This window comes from Elephas maximus, chromosome 6 (assembly GCF_024166365.1).
Source record: "Elephas maximus indicus isolate mEleMax1 chromosome 6, mEleMax1 primary haplotype, whole genome shotgun sequence".
NCBI lineage: Eukaryota > Metazoa > Chordata > Mammalia > Proboscidea > Elephantidae > Elephas > Elephas maximus.
Window position 1 is genome coordinate 144,460,339 of NC_064824.1, and position 8,814 is coordinate 144,469,152.

General features: G+C 43.9%; 1 protein-coding gene across 1 annotated transcript in view; it reads right to left on the reverse strand.

Moving 5' to 3' along the window:
- The window catches only part of LOC126078305 (contactin-associated protein-like 4), a 205,728-nt gene extending 198,447 nt beyond the window's left edge, over window positions 1–7,281 (reverse strand). The window contains exon 1 of the mRNA XM_049888754.1: window positions 7,226–7,281. The gene's annotated coding sequence lies outside the window, so the exon portion shown is untranslated. The remainder of the gene's footprint in view (window positions 1–7,225) is intronic.
- Between the last annotated feature and the right edge of the window lie 1,533 nt (window positions 7,282–8,814).

Here is an 8,814-nt window from a genome sequence, read left to right on the forward strand (position 1 = left end):
TTAGCAGTTGAGTTCTTAACCACTGTGCCACCAGAGCTCCACCAAAAGAGAATATATTCAAATAAAAATCCAGTAAAGGGCAGTGAAGAAATACAGGAAACCAATCAATAGAATGAAAACAAGATTTAAAAGAAGTAAAGCTAATGCAAGAAAAAGTGGTTAAAATGGAAAGCTGAAAAAGAAGATCGTATATGTATATATGTTGTTGTTGTTGTTAGGTGCCGTTGAGTCAATGCTGACTCATAGCATCCCCATGTAACATGCAAGCCCCTACAGTATGACAAACTGACAGATATATAACATTGTTATTAGTTACTGTTGAGTGGGTTCTGACTCATGGCAACCCCATGTGTAGAGCAGATGTAGAGTAGAACTGCTCCACAGTGTTTTCAAGGCTGTGATCTTCAGAAGCATATCCTCAGGTCTTTCTTCCAAGGTGCCTCTGGGTGGGTTCAAACCACCAACATTTAGGCTAGTAGTAGAGTATTTAGCCATTTGTGCCACCCAGCCACTCATATATATTTAAAAATTTTTGTTTTTTACAGAAAAAGAAAAGCAAATAGAAAAGAAGTAATATTTAACATTTTAATTCTGGAAATGAAAGAAAACCTGTATCTTCATTTTGAAAGAACCCAGTATGTGCCTGAGAAAATTGACCCAGAACAATCAGATTTAAGACATGTTCTAATAAACATGTCTAATAAAACTATTAGAGATTTAATACACACACACACACACACACACACACACACAGAATCAGGACCTCTGGACAAAAGGACCAAATGACTTTAAACTTCTCAGGAATAGCATGTATAACAAGACAGCTGAGGAACAGCATAACCAAGAATGCAAGGGAAGGAAATTCAAATCAAGGGTTTTATATCCAGCTCACTTATCCTCCAAGGACCAAGGCTGTAGGTACACAGTTTTCTACGTTGGTGGCTTCTGGGATTCAGTGCTCTAAGGCTGTCTTTGGGAATCAACTGGAAAAGCAGTTCTCAGTGTGGGGTCTGGGGAGACCCTATCAGGGATTCATTTGCAAAAACTATTTGTATAAAAACATTAAGATTCCATTTGCCTGTTAATGCTAATTCTCTCAGAATGTAGTTTTTCAGAGGCTTCATGAAATACCCAGAATTATCCAACACATCTAAAAATCTCCTTCTTTTTCTAATGACATATTTGTGTGAGACCAACTTAAAGATAGTTATGAGAGAGAGAAATGATGAGAGAAAGAGAGAGCAAGAGTTGGAAGCATTATGAGGGGCATGAGTATATGAAAATATTAAAACACTGCAGTGAGGTACTGCTCCCAAGTAGACAGGCAAATAGAATGCAAGAGTAAACCAGAGGTAGACCCAAGTGTATCTATAAAAATTAATTTTCAGTAGACATGAATCTCAAATCACTGAGGCAAAGATACCTTTTAATAAATTTTGTTGGGACACCTGTGCTGCCATTTAAAAAGAGTTCCAAAATAGATCTATTCTTCACACTATACATAAGAACAAACTCTAAATGGATCACGGGTAAAGTTTATAAAATGACAATGTACCAAGAAAATATGGGTGATTCCTCTATGCCATGAGTGTAGGGAAGACTCAAACCCTAAATGACTCAAAACCCAAATGCCAAATAGAAAGATGGATAAGCTTGACTGTATTTAAAAAGCTTTTATATAGCACCCCCATCCAAAAAAAAAAAAAATGGTGACATAGCAGTATCAAAAGATAAATGACAATTTGGGAGAAAATACTTGCAACTTATATCATACAGTGTTAGCATTCCTAATCCATAAAGAATTTTTAAAAACTGGGAAACAACAATAAAAATTCTACAGGAATGTAAGCAAAGTATCTGGATGGACAATTCATTAAAAATTATAAAAATGGCACTTAGATATGTGAAGAGATGCGCAACTTTACTCATAATAAGAGAAATGTGAACTGGAACCACAATATGATCACATTTCCATCTACTGAGTTGGCAAAAATTTAGAAACCTGGCGATACCCTCCACTGGTGAGACTGTGGGGAAATGGGCGCTCTCCCAGGTTGCAGGTGAGTGTGCACAGGGGTACAGTGCCAGAGGGGAATCTGCGATTCCTGACAACAGTGTCTATGTGTTTATCCTTTGATCCCTCAGTCTCACTCCTAGGAATTTATCTTGAATGTACTCTTCCAGCAATTCGAGAATACATTTGCACATGGTTATTCACTACATCATTATTTTAATTACAAAATATTGGAAACTATTTAAATGTGTAGACATATCAGATTGCTACACATGTGTAATGGAGCACTATGGAGCTATAAAGATAAAGGACAGAGAGTTCTATAAACTGATAAAGAATAATTTCCAGGACATATTGCTAAGTGAAAAGCACAAAAGAATATGTATAGCATGCTACCTTTCATGTAGGAGAGGAGAAATAAGAAAATATACACATAGTTGGTAATGTTTGAGAGAAGAAACACAGAAAGTATAAATTAAAAATTAAGGTAGGTGAAAAATTCAAAAGCTGAATCAAACTAAAACAAGTGGACCCAACCTTGTTTCAAACAAATAGCATAGCCCTCCTAAAGGGTGAGGAGAGGCAAATATAAGCAACATTTCAATACACCATTTGACTATAAATACCATAAACAAAGGAACACAAGCAGAACAGCAAGCGAGTCTTGGATTTGTGTGTGCTTGTTTTTAGAGTGGTATGACTGTGTTCCGACATGACTTTGTATAAACTATAGGACTGAGCTGAAGGGCAAATGCACAGACGCTGTCGGGAGGCAGAGTCCCACCATGAGAAAAGAGGGATGAAGGACAGAGATACAAAGATAATGATGGGGTATAGACTGGAACCCCATGGGAAGCTTGGGTTTTCCTTACTTGTTTGTGCAGTGTGTCATGCTGCTCAGCACAGACGGGTCTAGAAGCAATGATGACCCTGGAGTAAATGAAGAGCCTGCCTCGCATCCAGATCTCTGTTCCTTATTTCATTCCCTACTAGAAGGAACTGGGATTCCTGGGAGAAATGGCTGTTCTGGAGGCAGGCAGAGAAGGTATAGGATGAGCCTAGACAATTTTGTTGTGCCAAAAAGTAAGGAAGTACTCAAAGAATGGTGAGGGCCTCTCTACATGACATGGAAGGGGCTGGATAGGGCACCTACTGGCCAGGTCTGGAGCAACCTGAGGATCAGAGTAAATAAGAGCAGTGATGTATCACAACCCATGCTCTCTGATAACAAACAGATAAGTGAGTAAGTAGGTAAATAGGGGCTAAGGGATGCTCTTCCTTGCTGAGAAATAACTATAGAAAACTACAGAATACTATGTCTTACCAGTAAAAATAATTATGAAATACAGTTATCTGAAATAACTACAGAGGGAATGGCTAAGATCATTCCTTCATCCAAAAGGCAAAGAGCCACCTGACCAGTTGCAAGAATGAAGGCTGTAATCATTAAGAGTATTTCTTCCTTGTTCTGTTATATATAAATATGCACAGTCTTTGTTGCTTTGATGTTCTTGCTACTTCATGCAGAGCCTAGAGTATTGTTTAACCAAACAACTGGGCACTGTTGCCTAGCCAAGTTGACTCATACAATTAAGCATCACAGTCCACCCCTTGTCAACTCGGCACCCATACACATCTCCCTAAGCCATACGTGATCTCTAAATAAAGACAATAACAAAGTCGTACTTCTGCTTACTATAACACAGCTTTCTTGAGAAGATCACTTTGCAGCCATTTTAGTGAATATGGATTCAGGCAGGTATCACTGATCAATATAACAGGGAAAGTATTTGATCCTGTCTTGTCAGAGCTGTGGATCAGACCCCAGAAATGAGGGATTTCTGGATCCTCATGATTATGTGATTGGTCATTGCCATCAGAAATGCAACTCTAAGGGTACCTTCTGCCTGAAATGGGTCAGAATGTCATGTTCATACAAAAGGACACCAGTTCTCCAATGCAGCACACACGGACTCTCTCCAGGAGCTTAGCTTTTGCTCTAATGACTGTTGTTCTGGGTACAGCACCCAAACTAAACCAGTTGCTGACAAGCCATCCCCAACTAACGACGGCCCCATGTGCGTCAGAGTAGAACTGTGCGTCGCAGGGCTTTCAATGGCTGATTTTTCAGAAGTAGACAACCAGACCTTCCTTCCGAGGTACCCCTGGGTGACCTCAAGCCTTCAGGCTTTCAGTCAATGTAGTCGAATGCATTAACTGTTCTCTCCACCCTGGGGCTCTGAGTACAGCACAATCCCCCAAACAAAACGAGCAAGCCTGGTTATATCTTCACCTGTGCAGAATCAGCTGACTGCAAACTCTGTCCGATCCAGGGCGCTAGAGGTAGAATGTTCCTGCCCGAGGCAGTGCCACCCTGGGGTCCTGCCTCGGTGGTGATTTCTTACAGGCTTCATATCAGACGCTGGGGGGCCTGGTGGACTCAGGGAACCAGCAGGGAATAAAGCGGGTGTTTGGGTCATGTGGGAGGAGGCCTTGGTTCTCTTACTGAGGTGTAGCTCTCCTGGCCTTCTGTGCTGGTATCCAGGAATGTTCCATTTATGTTGATTTACTGTCTTGTCTGGAAGTTCAAACTACTTTTCAAAGAAAAGTGTACCACTTAAATCGTTATGTACACGATTTCTTATTCAGGTGCTAAATTTCAGCTTTCCTGGCAAGCATGCAGAACACTTACTTCCCAAGTTATTTCTCTGACCTCTCTAAATTCAAAATTATTCCCCCAAACAAGGATGTTTTAGATATTCAGGAATTAAATAGCTGGTCTAAACACAGTGCCATATCTCTATCAGTATTTTTCGTGTTAAAAGCAATGCTCTCAAAATGAGACTAAGAAGAATGACCACACACAAAGATGAACTTTGATTATAAAGTCATTAAATTTCGTTTGATGTATGAAGCACTAAAACTTCTACCATATGTGCAGATGGCTCCAACTTTGTACCTAAAAACCTTAATAATTTTAATTTCATGGGTGTTTAGGATTTTTGATTCTTTACTGAGGAGATTAGATACTGAGCACAAGAAGGCTAGAAATGCACGAACCAGTACTTAAATTTTAAGCACTAAAATTTAGGCAGGGACCTCACCACAGATAAGCTAGTACTGGTCCCCATGTGACGGGTGGGTAGTACTCGGCACACCCACACTCTGCACACCCCCACTCCACACACCCACACAGGGCACACTTTACAGGACCACTGACTTGTCAGCATCTTTCATCTTCTGTTGGGTTTCATGTGGAAGAACAAAGAACAAATGCAAACTAAAGAGCTACAAGCACTGCTGTGTTTGTCTGTAGCAGTGACGTGGCAGAGAGAGAGCTCCTGTTCTGACCCTTCAGGGCCAGCTTCTCTGAGGAGGCCAGGAACCAGTTCCCAAGTCCTAAGAGTGACTTCTATTGCCCGACCCTGCAACTGTCACAGGTGCTAAAGGTCAATCACTTCCCTATCAGTTCTAAAAGAAATAATTTTTTTTTTTTTTTTTGCTTTCTTTTTAAGGAAAATGTCCACGTCATTACAGGGCTTAAGCATTTTGGTTCTATCTATATGATTATCTATCTATCTCTGTAACATATTTGGTTATATCTATCTATCTATTTATCATCTACCTACCTACCTATTTATCTATCTATCTGGAGCCCTGGTGGCATAGTAATTAAGAGTCTGGCTGCTAACCAAAAGGTCAGCAGTTTGAATCTACCAGCCAGTCCTTAGAAACTCTATGAAACAGTTCTACTCTGTCTTATAGGGTTGCCACCAGTCGGAATCAACTTGACAGCATTTTTTTTGGCGGGGGGGGGGGGGGCGGTGGGGGCGGGGGGCGTAGGTCTGTGTATATCTACAGTCCATTAAATCATGCAGTTCTCAAAACAAGGTTAAATTCCCATTTGAAGAACAGAGCAGGTCTGCCTGTGGGAATCAAATGCTGGCATTGGGAGGGACACACCCAGGGGCACCAGGAGCCATTTCTAGGGCCTGTGCCGTGCCCACGCTGGTGGCTCCTGAGGGGGGCGCCCCCTTTGTAACCTCCTTGGCCCCAGCATGGACATCGTGCTCTGCTTTGACATCCCTGGTGGCTGCCGCCTGCCCCAGAGCTTGCCTCTCACAGCTTCATGAACTCCCATGGGTGCCCACCACCGCTGCGTGAAAGGCACCCCCTGCTGTGCTCCTGACAGAGTCTGGCCAGCCACTCCAGGAAGGGAAAGAAAAATAAGTCTAGATGAAGGAGAAGAGATAACCCGCTTCCATCTTCACAGTGTCTTAAATTTGCAGGAAGGGGAAAAGTTTCCTTGACAGGTATTTCAGCTCTAAAACTTTTTCCATCTGCTATAAAGCAAGATGAACGGGCCCCTACTGAATTATTCTGGATATGTCGGTGGGTTAGACCCACAGTGCTGGTCTGGAAAATGAAACTTAATCTCTCTCAGCCAACAGCACAGAAACAAGTCACTCAATGAAATAAAATGAAACAAAATATCATAACCCAGACTCAAAGAATAACAACCTTCAAGACCATCTCAATGGATCACTATATTTTGGGGATGGACCAGAGGGAGGACTGATAAATATTTTAAGTAAAATCTTCCTGTTAGAAGTTAAGCCTCTTGGAGCCGTTTCTCTCCAGGTTCTTGGTGGTTGAGCTTCAGTCTGCATTAAGCCACAACAGCTCCTGAGCCCGGAAGGGTCAGTCTCTCAATTCTGAAGGTGTGGCTCAGGTCTGCAAACCTGTGAACTGTCAACATCTGAGGATGAATCAAACTGTACCGGGGAGTGATGCCCCGTCAGGCGCCTCTAGGATCAGTGATCCCAGCAGGGAACCTGCGGAGACACTGCGCGCTCTGCGCTGTCTGAGATGCCTGCTTTGGGTTTACTAGAACTCATGGGTTTGTTTTTTTTTTATGGGTTTACTAGAACTTAAGCGTTCTTAATGAATATTCAAACACAGCACGGCAGCGGCGTGCTTTTACACAAAACGACGAAAACACACTGCGAACATTTCAGACCAGACAGAAGGAAAAGCAACCACAAATACGTCTTATTCGGGGGCTGTAGTTCAGGAGATTATTTTTTTTCAAGATGGTTCATTTTCAGAAACATGTCCCGAGACCCCAGCTCCAAATACTAACAACAGAATAAAAGCAACACAGTTTAAAGTTCATGGAACCTGTCGCGAGTTGTAAACCGCTGTACTTACGTGGGTTTCCTGCCACGACTGCGCCCCAGCTCTGCGCAGATAACAGCAGCAGCGCCTTGAGGATGGCTCTGGGGACCAACCCCATGTCCCCGTTCAGCCAAGGCCCCGAGCCCTGCTCCGCAGGGGCTGCCCGAGCCGGACTGCTGCTCTGCTCTCTCCGGTGCTGCCTCCTCAGCCGTGACTCCGAGCCCCGAGCACAGCCCCTCCTCTCTAGCCGGCGCCCGCCCCTCCTGCCTGGCGCCCAGGGCGCAGCATCCCTCGGCGAGCTCGGCTGCCGCGGCCGGGACGCGGCTGCTGCCCCACGTGCCGGGCCCTCGCGGTGACAGGTGCAGACGAGCCCAGCTGTGAGCCCTGCGCCGAGAGCCGCTGCAGGTCTGCTAAGCTCGCTCCTCCCTGCGCAGCTCACCAATGAACCTCGAACCTTTCCTCCCGGCTAGTGGCGCCCGGGAGGGGAGAGGCAGCGGCTGGCTCCCTCATGTCCTGCTCCTTCCTGCTTGCAGCTGGCAGAGCGGTGAAGGAGGCAGGGCATGATATCCAGGCTTATTCCTAATTGGGGGAGGGGCATTCCAGGTAAAACCGCCCTCAGAGCAGAAAAGCGCAGGCAGCCTTTGTAAAGCGCAGCTGACACAGCTTTTGGGGGATATTTGCCTTTTTCTGTGTGTATGTAGAGGCCTTGTCTACTACATGAATTCCTGTTATGGGGACAAACACACCGTATACAACGTTTCTCATTTCCACGCAGGAGAAGTGACATTATGCCAATTAAGTGAAGCAAAGGGGGTTAATTTGATAAATTCCAAGTTTGCAAAGGAGCTATCTCTCCTACAGTAAGCTGGAACCCCGGTCACTGGGACCCCTCTAATAAAACTCCCCAGGAGCAATGTGGGGAAGGAGAAGTCCCAGGGGAAAGGGTTGTTAGAGAACCCTTGCACAGGGTAAACAGAGAGACCCTAGGGTCGTTTCATGGATGAGAACAGACGAGACTCAGAGGCCAGTGAGGTTGAAAAAGTGGTGGGTAGAGTGTGTCACTAAGGGCCCTGTGTTTCTTGGACAGAACATTAAATAATCTTAGTGATGCTGAAAGAGCATGTAGGAGTGATCCTCTATCACCCACAGAGTAACTATAAAAAAAAAACAAAACTATAGGGTGCATAAATGAATGACATACCCACATAGAGATCCTTTGAGATAAACGTAACATCCGCATGTGACCAGTGAGAAACTGGACCCCTGGGAAGGGACCATGGTGCTAGTGAGCTTTCCGGCCAGACTTGCATAATACTCACACCCAGTGAAAGTGTCTCTAGTTCTGTGGGGAAAAGTTGCCACCCCTGGAAAGTACATCTATCTGTTCACATGAAAATAAGTGAGAACACAAAGTTAAAATGGATGAGTGAACACATGAAAACAAAAAACAACTGGGCATCTGCTCTCAGTGACACTTATGGACAGGGTTAATTTTCCTACCAACCTCTGAAGATGGGAATTTTGTGCATCATGGATGAGATGGTTCTTGAAGGGGGTGGGGCTCTAAGTGGGTGTCTTCTGCATGAATGCCACATTGCTCCGAGCACTAGAACATTTCCCCT